Source organism: Crocodylus siamensis, chromosome 9 (assembly GCF_052110815.1).
Source record: "Crocodylus siamensis isolate JL-2025a chromosome 9, ASM5211081v1, whole genome shotgun sequence".
Classification (NCBI taxonomy): domain Eukaryota; kingdom Metazoa; phylum Chordata; order Crocodylia; family Crocodylidae; genus Crocodylus; species Crocodylus siamensis.
Genome location: NC_143403.1, coordinates 5,467,581 through 5,485,065, shown reverse-complemented (window position 1 = coordinate 5,485,065; position 17,485 = coordinate 5,467,581). Strand labels below are relative to the sequence as shown.

At 43.8% G+C, this 17,485-nt stretch overlaps 1 long non-coding RNA gene across 1 annotated transcript in view; it reads left to right on the top strand.

Moving 5' to 3' along the window:
- Nucleotides 1-10,473, top strand: part of LOC149857077 (uncharacterized) — a 31,109-nt gene extending 20,636 nt beyond the window's left edge. The window contains exon 3 of the long non-coding RNA XR_016444256.1: nt 5,826-10,473. This is a non-coding gene — a long non-coding RNA (uncharacterized LOC149857077). The remainder of the gene's footprint in view (nt 1-5,825) is intronic.
- The last annotated feature ends 7,012 nt before the right edge of the window (nt 10,474-17,485 follow it).

Below are 17,485 nucleotides of genomic sequence, written 5' to 3'. Positions count from 1 at the left end.
TGATAATTTCATAAGATTCTGGTCTCTAAAAATAGACCCTTTACAGCCGTGAGCCTCTGTGGCTTCCTAGCAGCAGGAACCAAATAAATTAAGCATTCAACTCCACCCCACTTTTGAGCTCAGGATTCATCCTGGCCCAGTGCTCCAACTGCTAGTCTTGCCTTTGCGTAATGGCATTGGGAATGCCTTTCATTGATTGCCTCTGAAACCATGAAGGAGTTGCCTCTGCTGGGGGAACCACCAGGCTTTTGCCCCACCACAAGCAAAAAAATTCTCATTATAGATTGAGGGTAATCTTGCCTTTCCTAATTCATCATGACCAGTCAGCTCAGCAAATCGCATATGGACCGGTGTGTTGTCTTGTCACTGTACTGGTCATAATGGAAATTATTTCCTGGCTATTTTCTTAGTTCTGAAAAACCAGAAGTAGTAAGTTTAGCATCACTTACCCAAAGACAGTAGCAATAGGAAGTGCCAAACAGAACCATGGCATTTGGGCTGGTGCTAAAACTGGAGTTCTCACATGAAATACAGTTTCCAGCATAAATCTGCTTCCAGAAGAAGTCCTGCTGCCCCTTAGACCTCTCTGGAGCAATGGAAAGAGTATTCCACTTCTACGTCCTTGAACAAAATTCCCCTTGCAAAGCTGAGTCTCATGCATGTAATGTCTCCAGCACATGGAAAGCCTAGAAAACGCAGCTGGTGAATATGAAAATGTATTTCCTGTAGCACATATACTGTAGCACATGTATTTCCTGTAGCCCAGTGTCTGCTCCCACGTTCTAATTAGAGCACATCAAAGCAGACTTGATTAATCGAGTCTGCTGGAATGTGCTAATTAGCAGGGATCCTGGTTTTCTCTGATTAAAACAACCCCCAAATTTTCTAATTAAACCCCCCACTCCAAATCCACATTTTTCTGTGATTAAAATGAAACACCCCACTCCAGCAGCCTCTGTCTCGTGTATTCAGCGTCCCTAGGCTTAAAAGTGGCAGCATGGGTGCTTTAGCTAATGGCCGTTTGACGAGCGTTAGTGAAAGCGGCCCCGCTGCCATTTTGAAGCATGGGACACTAAATATACGAGACATTGCAGGCACTTTAAATAGAGCAGCTGCCGAGACCACCCCCACTCCCTGCCCAGGAATGTAAAGACATTCAAATGCCTGGTTGAATATGGCGAAGGGCTGGAAGATCGCTGCCATTTTTTACTCTGCTGTGCAAAATATTCAATATAATGATAATGTCCTAATCTTTGAGAATAAGGGCATTTTGTAGTGGCTCGTTGCAGCCCCTGTGCCACCGGTGCCTGGCCCAGGGGGTGCAGCTGCCTGCCCCCAATGTAGAGCCATAGGCGGAGCAGCCAGGCCGGAGCCCGGACAGCCCAAGGAGTCGGGATTGTCGCTCTTCCACTTGAGCCGCTCCATGCATAGCGGTGCAGTTTGTAGAAATAATACTACAAAAATGTCTCTACAGAAATAGCAAGGACATACCCAAAATACTGCATGGATTTTTTTATTGTAGTATTTAAAGAAACTATTCTCCTAAGCTGTCCCTCACAATTTTCTCACGCCTCTTTAGCTCCATCTTTCTTCTCTTGAGTTTGCTCCCTCTCTTTCCCACTTGATTGCTGGCTTCATTTTTTAAATGATGCTGTAAATGCATACGGCTCTACTGAACACAGGGTGTTTTTTACACCAACTGAGAATACTACTTACCCAGCAGTTTATGCTTCTGATGTGACTTTCTCAAAGCCTATTTTCTGATGCAACTTTCTTACTAGCGTGCCACAGCTAAGTGGTAATGAGAACTGACAGTTCCCTTTTAAGTATATAGCCCTATTATTTACTTAAAAAACAGGACTTGCCCTTGTAAATCTAAATCAACGAGGATTCAGGGCAGTTCGTTTAAAGACGTATCATTTCACTATAATTGCCAAATCGTGAGCAAATGCTAAACGACTGCCTGAACAACAACAGAGGTGAAATAAAGATAGCCACTAATTAATTCCAGCAACGTTGTAATTAACTTTGGCTGAGTTGATCAGGACAATATCACTAAGACCTGCAGACTTTGTGGCTTCCGTAAAGAGGACTGATCACCAGCTGCCACTCTGTGATTTTCAAAAGCAGATGGTGCCATTTTCAACTATGGGTTGAAATAAAATGATGAGTGGGTGAAAGCCCAGAGTGACTGACTGGTCTCACATGGGCCTTGAGATAGACTTGCTAGAAAGGATTGTCAGCAGTTTATATTTTGACATACGTGTGCCCCCAAAATCTTTAAAATGGCTGAGAATTGATGTTGTTCATTGTCTTGTGCTTCTAAACCTGGTTGATGGCATAGATGGTCAGGGGCCATTATTCTGCTGTTATGAGAAAATGAAAAAGCTTTTACTAGGCAAGGATGAGAGTTTTGTAGCACGCGCTCTTTATCAGCTTCACATCAGGAGCATGCTAACTGTTGTAAGGGATGATATATAAGCAAGATCTCCAGGGTCTTTACTGATTCATAGGCCCCCAAGATGAAAAAGGCCTATTAGATCATCTTCTATGTTCTATCAATCAGTGTAGAATTGTTCTCTACATTAATATACAGAGAACTATGGTAAATAATTCATAGCAAATCATTTCAACAAATCCTGTTACTTTTTCTGTTTGCAGACAAACTGCAAAATTCTCATGCGTATTTGCCATTAGAGATATTTATAAATGTCACCAGCACCTAATTCTCAGCTTGCAAATTATGTTGTGCACAGCTTCTTGAGAATTGTTAGCTACATGAACTTCAAGATGTATAGTGTAGTTACAGAAATACCCCAGCATTGTTCATATTCCCTGACTGGATGACTTAGAAAGCTAGACAGTGACAGGTCAAATTTCAAATCGTGTTTTTGAAGGCAAAATATGCAAATCAGGCTTAAAAATATCTTTTCTGCTATCAAAGTGCTAGAATATTTGCAGAGCAAAAAAGTCCATAAAACATGCATAAGTTGGATAAAAGTAATTTAAAACAAAATGTAACAATTATTAGTGGGAAAGCTTTGAGCTATTTGGCCAGCTCTCATGTATGGTATGAATGAGTGGTCTAATATTTAATGATTGAAATCATATATATCATAGGAGATCATTTTATAATCTATTTGTTTTTGTTGATAAGACAGCTGTCTTGACTTTGAATCTAAATTTCCAGTGGCTAAATTTCACCCTGTTATTCCTCGTGATAACCCCTCAGACTACCTTAAATTATTCCTTTCCTTGATTAATGTTTGCACTCCTCTAATGCTTCCTAAAGACCTGATCCAACACTGCCTTTGCAGGCAAAGTTCCCACTGTGGCCAAAGAAAGAGGAGAAGTTTCTTTGGAAGCGTGAATATGTGAAAAGAAAAACTTTGCTCAAGAAACAAGATTAACAAGCTAAACCTTACACAAAAGGCATCCAAACTCCTATATCGTGTGTGCACCAAATTAATCTTTGCAGCATGCAGGATACACAGTTCAAGTCCAGATCTGTTGACATGTGCTGTTGCTTTAGTCTGAGAAAGAGAACGTCTTTGATGTGTTTGTTTCAAGAAGGCCGGCATGCCCTGCTTTTCCACTTCATCTGTTTCTGTTACCTTGGCTGTTACCTTGGCTGTACCGTTGGGAATCCTTTTGTAGTGCTGTTTCATTCAGAAAGACAGCAGTACTACACTTAGCATCTTTCCATGCTTAAGGACAGCCAAAAGGTGGGATAAATGATCATCCTCCCTGTTTTATATAAGGGGAAACAGCATGAAGTTGACATCTGAGCGCCCCCCACCTTAAATCAAACATAATCAGCTGGAACCGGTGATCTCGTGAGGTCCCTTCCAGCCCCTAATGTCTATGTCTATGAAATAATTTTGTTGCTGACTTTAGTGGGGCCAGGATCTCTCTTGGAGAGACTAAGTGACTTGCCCCACATCATATAAGAAACCTGTGGCAGAGCTAACATTTAAATCCAAACACTTTGAATCCCTGCCCAGTGCCTCAACCACAGTGTGATCAAAAGGATCATTATAACTAACTACTCCCATCTCCTGCACTGCACAGACCACCAAATTTCACGCAATAATCCTGGCATTATCATCCCAAGTGTTGTCTCTTGGATATGAAGTTCCCAATATCTGACCAGTCCTGATGTCTGTAAATCTTTTGTTCCTTCCAGATACAATTTGGAAGGTGTTAAGGTTTCTGGGAGATCCAAGAGCTATTCCCAGCTGATGCTGAAGTTGGAGAGAGCCATTGGGCGTTCTGCTCTTGCCAATTAATACATTTTGAATTAATTTGAGACAGTTTCTGTTCTTTAAGACGTTCTTTCAGAGATTTCAGGTCTTCCTCGATTCCACTTATATGCATTTCTAAGCCTTGTACCTACAGCCCTCCTACTGGAACGCAGCAGTACAGAAATTTTCCACCTACTGAAAAATCCTGTAAAAACTTGTCAGTCACAACCAGACTGAGACTCAGTTGTGGAGGCACTTATTGACCAATGCCTTTCTCCTATAGACCAGCATGAGCAGGCACATGATTCATTTAAATGGGCAGATTTTTAAATTGCTTGTACCTGTCTTCTTTGTCCAAGGGCGGTTTCTATTTTTCAAATTTCACGTGGGCTGTTCTGCTGTTAGGCAGACACGGGACCCCTGCCTGGTGATCTGCAATACCAAAGATTGAGGGAATTCTGCTGTTTTGACAGCTCCTGTCTGCTGTCTGCATCAGGTTTATTCAGTCATGTCATTAAATTAGCTGTCGTCCGGCTTATCTGGGCTCAGGCAGTGTGAGAGCAACAGAAATCCGTCTCCACACAGTAACCTATTGGAAACCTCAGCCTGGCCCTCATTCTTGATGCAGCCTGGCCCTATGCCTTCTCAGCATTTCAAAAGTCTTCCTGATTAAGCTTTTAAGGGGGCAGGGGCGAGGGGACAGGAGTGGGGGATGAGAACAATGTACAATCCCCTCTGATCAGCCTGTTTCAGGCATTTAATGTGCTCCATCTATGATGCCTAGAATATAAGAGGGGGTTTTAATTTGGGTTCTTTAGTTTCCACACACCAAGATTAGTGCTCGGTCCACGTAATTCAGGCAGGGGTGGGTTTGTGATGTGGGCTGTGCTCTGTGTAAACTGAACCAGAAAAGCAATCCTAGTGACTTCTAAAAAAGGGAATACATATGCCAAAGCTTCTTATGTGCTGGGTCATCATCAGTGCCCCAGAAGCAGCATCCTGGGGTGAGTCCCAGAGGGGAGCGGTTGCAAATGGACAGCAGCCACATATGAAAAAGCAACGATTTTTTGGCAAGACGAGTGCTGATGGAGCAACTCCACGTAGCTCATTTCCCTGTTCGCTTCCTGCTCCAGCCAGATGATGACGCTGGCAGCGGTGGTGCCAGATTCTGCAGAGTGGGTCACCGGTGCTTGGGCGCGTGAGCATTTCCTTCTGAAATGAATCCCGTCAGATTATTGCAGCTTTGCAGCTGTTCTGGGTCTGGTGGCTTTCCCGCTTCCCCCCACCCTAGGCAAATCCCCGCTTAGACTCTTGCTGGTCTCCACTCCAGCTAGCTGCTTAGCAGGATCACAGAGAGGTTATTTTACTTTGCTGTGGACTTTGACTCGACCCCACAGCTTCGGAGCTAACTGGCTCACCTCCCCCAGGGAAACATTGCCTTGAAAATGTGTTGAAACAGGCTGTCCCCTGAGTTACTGGGAGCCCATTGTTGGGCTGTGACAATCCCTGAGATGCTAAGTATGTGGCATTTAAGAAATATCTTATCTGACAAGACTCTCTCTCATCTCTTCCTGTCGACAGTTGCCAGTGTCTCCTGGCTCGCGCAGCTCTGCTGTTTGTGAGACCACGTCTGACAGCATGAAGCACGTCTCTGCAACATGAAAAGGTGGCGAAAGATCTGGCTCACGCTTTGCAGTTTCTCCCCTGCCTCCTCCTTCCAAGGGCTGTTCACAGCAAAATTCAAAGGACTGGATTCTGCCTGGTCTACCCTGAAGCAGCTTCAGTGACTTCAGGAGAATTGCTCTAGACGTACATGAATGCAAGAGACATCAAAATCTGAACCAGCTGAATGCCACTGTCTCAGACCAGAAAATTGCCTGAATTGATGCTGCCTTTTGATTCGTGAGGTCTATCAGCTATGCATGTAAAACAAAATCGCCTCCTAAATGGTTACAAGCCATCGCTCTACCAAGCCATTCCTTTTTGTCCCTGACCTCATCCTTGACCCAAGCATTTTGTAAGAAAGCGGATTAGGGATCTTTTACAGAGAGAAATTTGTCTCAAGTGAGGAGGGCGGGGAGTAACCACACCCTTTTTCTAGTTTATTCATGTATGGCCTTGATATCATGACACATGCTGAGCAGTGAGCATTACTTCACTGGGCAAGAGGAACAGGCCTCTAGATTTCAGCCAGGTGTGAGTAAGGAGAGGGAGACTCATCTCAGAGAAGATTCACCACCTCATACCCTTGTTTGCATTTAAACTTGGAGGGAGCCAAGCTTCTCAGTCCAACAGCCTTTAAATGCAACAGACACAGACTTTGCTGAACGAAAACCAGGAAGCTAGGAAAGAAAAATAGTCATCTCTTCATTCTTCCCCAGCTCATCTAGGCTTCCCAGTTTGAGATGCAATCAAATGTTCACAGTCGCCATGCTCTCTATCAGCAAACCCAGTGGAAAAAAAATATCGGACCATTTGTTTAATCCTAGCAAAGATGACTGTCAGGCAGTGATTTTTCCTCTGTTCCAATGCAGCTGTAGGGAAAGGATTGGAGCAGGTGGGTTTCTTTGCAAACTAATTCTCCCATGGCAGCAAATCTGAACTGAAATCCAAATTTGGCCCTGGAGATGATCAAAGAAAGCAGGTACAATAATAAGACTGTAGTGTCCAGTCCTGTCAAAAGCAACTTTTGGGATTGGGGCCAGAGTTCTGTTGATTTCAAAGTTCTTCCCAAAGGAAAGGAACTATTAGTCCTTTTTTCCACATAGGGAAACTGAGGCAGACAGTGGCAAGCTAATAATAGAGTTGAGAGTAGACTCAATTCTCCCTGTCTCCTCATTTGTAGGATTCCCAATCCCCTTTGCCTCACCATAGGTTCATAGATCTATAACTCAAAAAGGGAATTATCAATGGAAAGGGACCAAATGGGTGAATAGGAAGGCACTAACTAGACAATTGTGTATTATAAAAAGTATGATAACATGCTGTTCATAGAAAATTTTCTATCTATGTAGCAGATCTTGACCAGGTTTTAAGTTAGCATCCTTTTGGTTTAGTACTAAGTGGCACAGAATAAATTGGGCTTTAGCCCAATGGGGACTTTTTCACATAGCTTCCAGTGAGTCTAGTAAAAAAACTTAACCTAATCTCAAAAGAGACGATTTGAAAAGGGAACTAGACGCCCACGCCCTGTTTCCACACATTTCCCTTTTTGTATTTACTCGACTCATTTTGGTTCTACCGAGTTCCCTCTTGAGTGACACACAAATGGACCTGATAAAGTATTTCAAGTTGCAGCTTCTGAGACTGAAGGCGTTTCATGGTATTTTAGTTTTGCTTCCTTTGTCAGCTCCAAGCAGATTCTTCAATTATAAGACGCTTCCTTTCAGGCTATTTTTATTCAGCATGACATTTGTCTGAGTGAAACAATTGGAAGTAGAGGACAGTGCTGCTTGGTCCCCCCCAGGGTTTCCCTCTTATCAAGGATTTCTTGAGCAACGTGGAGAAATTCTTGAGATAAAACACAAACCTGGCCTTATTCTGGGGATTCAGAAAAGCCCTTCATATACCCACACACAGCTTGGCCAATTCCACAGCTGTCATAAATCCCCATTTGCAAAGGGCTAGGTTGTTAGCTAGTTGAGATGACAGTAACTCTACTGATTTCATTTGCACTGAAGTAATTTCCCCCAGCTGAGGATTTGGCCCCAGACCCTTGTCTCATTTGGATCCTATTCTTTGGGAGTCCTATCAAATAGGTGTGGAAAAATTGCAACATTGTAAAACCCTCCTATTGTTTAAAACCCTGAAGGGACAGATGGGTCATTTATTGGGTCATAAAAAGTGGAAAGATGTATTTAGCCATGTTAGTCTGAAGTCAACCAGAAGGCAAGGTAGATTAGCACTTTCTAGACTGACTGAAGCGCTTGGATATAGGTATACATATATAAAGTGTCATTTATTTTATGACCTATCCAAGCATAGATCTGCTTTTAAAATCCAGACCCCCTGGTTCAGCGTCCGTGCTTGAAATGACACAGGTGCACATGAGTGGAAGAACACGCCTGTACAGATGGTACCAAAGTCAAGAGATTGGTATATGGTTGGTATAACAATTGGTATATGGTACCAAAGTCAACGGATCCCTTTATAGTCTATTCTCCCAAATAAAAATAATGGTAAGTATTCATTTACAGCCAGCTGATAGAACTAAGAGTTAGAGCATTTAAAATTACCAGGCAAGGAGCTAGAAGCTTTAGCATACAGCCTGTTTCCACCTTAAGTGGGAAAGCATGTCTGTTGTCATTGTGAGCTTTTAATCACTCCAATTACAGTGCTTTCCCCACCCTGACAGCTGGCGTGCACTGCAGTCCCTTGTTGGAGGCTGTGTGAGGGGTGGGTTTGTATTTTTGCTCATCTAGTAAATGACCACAGCACCAACACAATCCCAGTGCAACACCCAGCAATTTGCTCAGCTGGAGAGTCTGCTGATTTCACCCAGCATATGTTTAATGTGGTGCTAAGTATAATGCTAACAATTGCTGACCTGCCAGGGTGCACAGCAACACAAGGCAAGCTGTTTCCAGAGGGTTGTTAAAAAGCCACTGTACCAGAGTTATCGTTAAACAAGAGCTGGGCTCAGAAAGAGGTGTTTGGTATAGTTGGGGGCTAGGAATACAAGATATTTGGCTTCTGAGTCAAAAATTCAGCACAGTCTATGGTAATGGAAGACAATGCAGGAGAGTGTCAAAGAAAATGTGTCTTGCAGCCTGTATCAAGGAGGGGTTTTGTTATTAGCATTAAGGAAAGGTCCACGGGTTGGACTTGAACCAAAATAGTCTTGCAGCTTTTATTCAGTGGCTACGTAAGATGCATCTTTCGAGCACATGGACCCCCAAAGCAGTCACTGAATGAAGATCCCTCGCTTTACAATCCCTAGCGTTTTCATATGGGATGTTACTTTCCAAGCCTCTCGCATACTCTGAGTCAAAATCTCCTGCTGACACTGGGAGCTGTCACTGGGCATACGGTTTGCCTGAATAGCACCCCCAGATTCTGTAATTCTTCCTCCATTGCAGCCTACGCAGGTATTAGGCTCCGCAGGTATTGTAACCTTCACTGACGGGGCAAAGAAATAAGTGACTCCTTTCCAAGTCAGTGCCACAAAGTCAGTGCCGCAAAGGGGATTACAGCTCAGAGCAGCTGAGTGCATGTTTCTTTGGCTTTTCAGTACAAAACCCCTACTGGAGACCCCTGAACCTCTTCCTGAATGTTGACCTTGGCACGTCATCAGGCTGCATCTTCTATTAGCATTTCAGAGCCTGGGATGTCTCAGAGCAGTCTGCTCAGAAACAGGGAGGTGCAGCGAGGTTGGCATCGGCCTTCCCAATACACACAAAGGAGACTTCTAGAGCCAAGACACATCAACGAGGCACAAATGTCCAAGAGAAATGTGTCAGGGCTGTGATTCTGCCCCTACCTCCCGTGCCCTCTGTTGCCCTGCTGTAAAGCTTTCTGTTTGCAAGTTGTAGAATAAAAGTTGCCATGGGATCCTATTCCTCTTCAGAGAGACACAGAACTACAGACTTCCCATTGTATGTGACCGCAGGATTACGTGGACCGCCTTTGCAAAGTTGGAAATGCTGAGCACTCCGAAATCCCACTGGAGTGAAGAGATGTTGGCACTCGGTACGTCAGAGCCCTGGCTCTCTGGCAGCTTGTTTGTTGATAAATGTTATAGCGTTTTAGTCTTTTTTTTCATTTGGGGCCTGTCCAGCTCTCACTGAGGTTCGTGGTAGAACAGCTATTGACTTCAACGGATGCAGGATTGGTCCTTTAGTTCTTCAGCTGCTCTGGGGAGGGCTTAATGCTAGGGAATCTCTGGGTCCAGTTTGGCTGGAGGCTGAAGATCGCCGACTGGATGTGTAGTGGCTACAACCACTCTGATTTCAGTCTATCTAACGTTGGAGTTACATAGCAGCCACGATGGTGCAGGAATTATGCAAAAGAGAATTCCTGGGCCATCGTGGCTACACCATCACTCCAACAGAGACCTGGGGAGGAATGCCCTGCATTCAAAAGCTTGGCTGACTATCCCAACCATGCAGTTGGAGTTGCTCCAATAAAAGATATTACCCACACCAATCTTTGCCTTTCTTGTAGGTAACTAGATGCTTAGCTCCCCCAAGGACCGGGTCCTAAAGCAGGACTCACCTCTTAAAAACGCTGATCGTTAACAAAACAGCAAATGATACAACAAGAGCTCACTGTCACTGCTTGGTGATGCTACAGTCCCACTCACAGACAACTTGGGTGCGTCTAGACGTGCTTTAATGCGTAGTAGCCTATTTTACTAGGCATTAAAGTGTCACATAAACCATGCAATTCCACTAATGTGCACTTTCACTTTAAAAACATGCATATTCATTACTGCACATTAAAGCAGTCCAATGTGCGTTTCTTTAGTACCTCATATTGGAGGTACTAAATTTAATGTGCATTAGAAAAAGCACCTTAATGTGCGTGTAGACGCGCCCCTTGATATGAGTCATTGGTGTCCTAATGATCCTCACATGCCAGGGAGGTCCCATTCACTGGCAAGTTGAATGTGGCTGCAAATACCTACCTTAATTTTGAAATCCGATATGATCACCATGACAACCCAGATCACAAACTGTATCTTTCCAAATCCAAACACAGGCTCACAAACTGTTCAGTGGTCTTCCTGTCTTTATTTCTCCCCTCCCCCTATCATGGAAATAGCTTCAGTACAGAAGGGCCTGAAACAGCTTAACTGTGAGTCTTTGTGTTTTCTAAGTGTTCTCTGTTGCCACCTCCTACTTATCTATACCCCTGAACAAAGAAAGCCCATCAGTCCTACATGTTCCTATCCTCTCCTTCTCAACATCCACTACTTGTGCAACTTGTTAGCAATCACAACTTTTTCCAAGTCACTTCTACTACTGCATCTGCCACTGAGAAATTTCCCCTTCATTGTTCAGGATCAGGTGAGCCCATGATCAGTGCCTCCTTTTGCTCCCTGCCAGGAGTTGCATTTTTTGGCTGATACAACTGACTTGGCTTCATCAGTGTGTAAGGAATGACACCAGTTTCTGAGGATCTGGCCATTTGCTGGACTGAATGTCCTCTGGGTCCATCTGAGAATTTACAGTACTGGGTGTGGTGCGGAGATTATGAAACGATCCATTTGCACTTTACACCCGTCTACTGCAAGGGGAACCAGATGGATGGGTGGAGTGTTCCTTAACTGAAACAGCAGATAGGGAAGTTCAGCCAAAAGTTCTCTTGAATATGTAGAAGACATGCCTTGGTGATTTTTTTTCCAGGCTCGTTGGGCTTCCACTATCATATTTGCTTGACAGAATTCAAAGGGTTTTCTTTTTTAAACTGAAGCTCAAAATTAACCCAGCAGAAAACCAATAAGAAGAATTTGAAGAACTGCCCATATCATATTGCAGGCTAATTAAGGTGAAGTTAAGTTGCAATTGTCTGAACGATCCCTATATTACAAAACGTAAGACTGTTAGTTCCTCAGAAGAATCCAGAGATGTTTGCACTACCCTAATATATTTGCCATGCTGCATACTTCTGTTTAATCAGGATGTTAGTTGAGTAATATCTTGATGTGAGCACCAGGAGAGATTTCTTTCTTCTTGTACTGCCAGGTTGATGAATCTGTTTTGTCAAGTGATGTATCTTAGTGCAAGGAAATTCTGCCGGCTAGGAAATTAGCAGAATGGGATGTAGAATAGAAGTCAGCAGTTAGGAGGTACGTTGTTATCCCATTCATCCTGCTCAGGGTGCGACCCATCAGCTGTTTACTGGAGCACAGCAACATGCCGTGCTATGCCATGCCACACGTTTCAAAACAGCATTTCCAAATAAACAATGGCAGCATTTCTCTCCAATACAGAATGTTTTGGCATTGCTGAGTGTTTCATTTGAATTTCATCATGAAAGTTCATAGAAATCAACGTTCCCACAAAAATTTAGACAACTCACGAGTGGCAAATGTTTCATCAGTAAATGTCTGACAAGCTTTACCAGAGAGATCTGATTTGCAGTGCAGACTCATGCAAAATGCAGGCTAAGTGTCTAATTTGCTTCACAGATCCAGTTAGACCGTCAATTGACCGCATGCCTATGCAAATACTCAGTTTGCAAACCCAGCTGCACTACTTAATCCTAAAATGAAAGGCATGAGCTATTAGACATCTGTACTTAGGAAAATCAAGGCCTTAGAAGCCACATGTGGGGAAGGTGTTACTTGCATGTCTCAGTCATAATGAAGGAAATTCAGAAGCAAAACCACACTGGAGATTAATACCATTGAATTCAGTAGCACTTGCCAGTTTGTCAGCCACACATGCAAAACTCAGTCTTAGCTGGTGAGGATACAACTCAACAAGTTTGGCCCCAGGCTACACTACAACCATGTTGACATCATCTGTCGGCTCAGGGAAAGCCTAGATTAGATTTAAGAGCCTGCATTCCTCTTGGGAGGACAGAGAGCCGATAAGTCTGTCAACAGGGTCTTCAGTGGGGCAAAGAGATGTCTTTATGCTCTTTAATGCTGGAATTGATTCTCCTCTGACTTGTTGAACATCACAGGAGACCAGGGAAACAAAGTAGTGGGGAAATCGGTATCCAGGTTGTAGCCGTATTGGTCTAGTGGCAAAAGCAATCAGGACTCATGGTAGAGGTGATATCTTTTATTAGACCAACTAGATCTTTGCAGGAAAATAAAGATTTTTGTGTGTGTGTGTAAAAATCTAGTTGGTCTAATAAAAGGTATCGCCTCTACCACGAGTCCTGATTGCTAGTAGGGAAATAGACACTTGGACTGCTGTAAGCTCCCAGTCTCCATGCATGGGAGCAGGAATAGGACTAAAGGGGCAAAGCCTGGACTTTGGTCCGCAGCTTACTTGGCAGTAATGTGGGCAACCTACTTTTTGCCAGGCCCAGGAGAGTTTACTCTGTGACCTTCTAAGTCACAATGCTCAGGGCTAGGCACAGGCCCTGAGCACGATCTAACCTGGCACTGGGAAGGCATGGCTTCTGGTTCCCAGCCTTCAGTCGTTCACCCCACAAGTAAATAACTGCAGCTGTTCTCAGCTGAATCATGCGATAGAGATGCACACTATATGCTGTAGGATTAGATACCCTTTTAGCTGGAGATTAGCATGTCTGGAGTAATGTTCATGGTCCCTAAAGAAGAAAGTGGAAATAAGCAGATCAGAAGTCCTACGTGGTGTGTTAGATAACGATCGACTACAGTTTAGCCCACTCCCACTGGACCAGGAGAGTGGGTTGTTACCACTAGTCCTCCTAGTAGCTGCTTAGGACCTATCAGGGGTTAATGGTCAGATTATTGGGTATGTTTATAAATACAGACTTTCCTAAGAGTAGCTGCCTGGAAGGATTTCCGAGTCAGCAAACATGGAAAATAAATCCACAAGGAACAGACTAGGCAACAAGGATTATTCAGCATGGAAAATGGCAAAATCAGTCTCCGCTCCCTTCAGCAACAGTCATGGCTCTGCAAATGAGGGAACATCTCTTGGGAAAGCCATGTTCACTGAAGACGAAGAGTAGTGTTTTGTTGTGGATTATTAGTCCTGGGCTTCCATAGTAGAGAAGGTAACCCTGACTGAGCTGGCATGGGTCAGAGAGGTTCACGTACAGGGATGTGGTCCTGAATCACATGAAGGATAAAAAGTGCTATCAAGGATTCCTTCATCCTGTCCATCTAGAAACCTGCTCACCTGAGTGCTATGCAGCAAATAAAATAGTGCCTTACAGACGTGTATCATTGCTTGTTCTCAGAGTTTGAATTACCCAGCTGGACTTTCCCATCTGGCCTCAGTAGGACAAAAAAGGCTCAATCCTGTTGAGAACTAATGGACCATAAATGCCCACAGGCTCCTGCCAGATGCTGGGCAGATTCAGACCCATATGGAGAAACCAGGAAGCTCTAAAAAGACAGGTGAAAATCCTTAGCTGTAAAGCCTGCAGCCTTCTGAATGTAACGCCAAGAAAAACTAAGGAGAAAAACTCTTCTTACAGCCAAAAAATTTCCTGCATATGCTGGCAGCCAAATTCAAGCAAGGAGAAGACAAGTGAAATGCAGGACAAAGAGTTTAATGCATTATTTGTCCACAAGATAGAGAGGAGATTAATTTAAGAAGAGGGACAGAAGGCAATCTTAAGGAAGAATTTGAAGGAGGAAAGGGAAAAGCACAGGAAATAGGAGGCTACAGCAGCGAAAGGGCATAGCAATATAATGCAAAGAAAATTTTTATGAAGCAGAAGTGGGAAGGTAGGAGAGAGAATCACTGTAGAAAAAGAGAACAGAAAGGTGGACAGAGACCCAGCATGGGATGAGGAAAGAGCAGGAAAGCTGCTGATTATTATCCAGTACCACCAGAAGCCCGTCGAGTGGGCTGTCTCCCACCTTGGCGATCTCAAAAGCATTACTTTCCATGGAACTTGTAAAGCAGGATGCAGTTCATAACTCATTGTTTTATGCAAGGTCTCTCTCCTCTATCAAGTAATTCCATCTTCATTAGCACAGGAAAGTCCATGAATTATATACATTTAGTTCCATAAACCTTGCTCAGATGCTTGTTAAAGTCAAACACACCAGGAAGCATAAAATGGGCCTGACCTAGTAACTAGGGATTAAGTTGATCCAAATTCTTTAAAAACTTGTCTTTTCTTTTTTTCTGACTGTAACAAAAAAACTACCCCATTCTCAACACTGGGGTGAGCTGAGGCCAGTGGTGCTTTGAGACACATGCTTGGAGTCACTTATGATGGTATTTTTGTGGGTTATTGGTTTATGCCTTGGATAAAGCCTTGAAGGGATTTTGTGAGAGGCAGAGATACTGACACTCGTTTCTGTTGTACTGTACTCCAGAGGTAACTGCTGGGCCATAAATCCTCATTCCCATCAGTGTAGAACATGCTAATGAGAGTTCCTGGGGATAGTTATATAATTGTAAAGAGAAAAACTCCCCAGGTGCTTAATGATCCTAGAAAGAGGTGCAATGAGGGCCTGGTTTTGCTTCTATCTGCAATCTAAGGCAGTTTTGCCATTGATTTCCCTGGGGGTCAAATCAGGGCATGCAGTCACTTAACATCAAGCAGGCTAATTATTCTCCACTATATTTCATGCAAGGGGAATAAAATGAGATGCCCCGGTGCAAATGTCTTTATTTGAACTCAGCCAGTTTCTTCAGCTCGTGTTTTTCATTCCCCTGTGTCTTTGTTTTAGCTACTTTTATGGCACGTTCTTGAACAATCTCAGAGAGGGAACGAGGCTCTTCCAGATGCATAGGTCAGTTTGAATGTCCCTCCCTGCAGTAGCTTTATAATAGCGCACAATCCGTTTGCAATGGAAGGGAGTTTCTGGAAACAGGCACACCCTAACAATCTGGTGGAGGGGATGCGTTAAAAAAGTAGAGATGAGTAATGAAGCTGATAAAAAAATGGACAGGAAACAAACCAGTACTGTGAAACAGTCCACGAGATGCAGTAGGAATCATATCACAGGAACATTTTTGCGGTGGCATGAAAGAAACAATGATTAATAGTAATGACCACAATAACAATTTGACTTGACTTGAGGAGCTGGCGGAGCATCAGGCACATTCAGTAATGAACTCTTAGAGCGGTGCTTTGGAGAACATATGAACATAGATGCATGATCTTCCAAGGTCCCTTCCAGCCTTAATGTACAGAAGGGAGGAATTAGTGAATATAGACTCACTTAATATGTGTGTACGCTATGTTGTCTGGCTGTAAAAAGAGGATAAAAATACCTCACTCGCAGGGTTACTGGGGGTGTTAGTTAAAGATGTGGGCCCACTTGAAGCCATGCTTTAATAAAACCTGAACACATCAGATTTTCAGTTTAAAGGCTGTCAGCAATCCTCCCCCTGGTCCCTGTTGAAGACTCCTCAGTGGACCAAGCTTACATATTTTATTGGCCAGAGCTGGACACCATTGAGAGTGCTCTGACAGCCCTATGCCCCATCCTAAGAGTCCTCCTAGCAGAATTTCATTGCTTCTGTTTTGTCCCAGATTGAGTTCATCAGTTCACTCCCATGCCCTTCTTCTTCTTTAGTCCATGGGAAATCCCAGAACCTGCTGTGTTCATGATCAGTGAAAAAGGACTGCAGAGTTGAGAGTCATCCCCATGTTGGGATCACTGCAGGCCCACGCAGCTCACCTAGGTAGGTCTGCGCAGCAATACATGCCAGACTTGGACACACAGGCATGTGGCACAGCAGGCAGGCTAATTGTCTTGAGGCTGAGCTAATGAGAACTGCCTGTAGCAGTAATTAAATGGCCCACAGACAATCACAAGGTCTGTGGGCTGTTGTGAATGTGGCCTGATGCAGGAGACAGCCTGTCCAACACAGGGCTGTGTTCGAGAGCACCAGTGCTCAGCAGGGAAATTTTCGGTGCTGATGTGCCCATATAGCCTTATTGAGAAATGAAGCCAAAGGCAAGACTCCCACCCCCACCCTGAGTTTAGAGAGCTGTGAATTATGATCTCTCTTCTCAAGCAAGACTTGCTCTTACAATGAAGACGAGAAGAAGGGCTCCAGAAGCCCCTCAAGCCTGAATGCACACCATGGTTTTTGTTGTCTACAAAACAAGGGAATGGTGGTGCCGAAGGGCTTCCCCATCCACTCCCTCGACGCATGTCAGATGAGTCAACCAAATCAAACGCTCTTGAAAGCTGATGGCACGGCACAGATAGCATCAGCAGCTCCCTTCTGTTTCTTATACAGACACGCATGTCCATTTTTTAAAAGAGTTGCTGCAGGTGACAAGGTGACACCAAGTGACAAAAGGCACTGTTTGCTGGATGTCTTACAGGAGGAATGAGCTGTGACATGGGCAGAATTGTCAGGTGACGCCTGTCCAGGTCCATTCCAGTCAACGGGGCTTGCAGGATGAAGTCCAAGAAGTGCGTGCTCACCTGTTTATCCTAGTTTACTTTCCTATTTATAAAAAGCCTGTCAGCGAAAATAGGGGGTTATTTTTAGACAACTTGACTCCAGCAAGTTGCATTTGAAATGAAAGAATTTAACTCCAGTTTTCTCCGTGTCTTTTTGTTCTTTATGAAGCTATATATATAAGACACAACACACATGAATATTTTTATATGGTATGTGCATGTTTTCTTTGCCAGTGATCATCACCAGCAA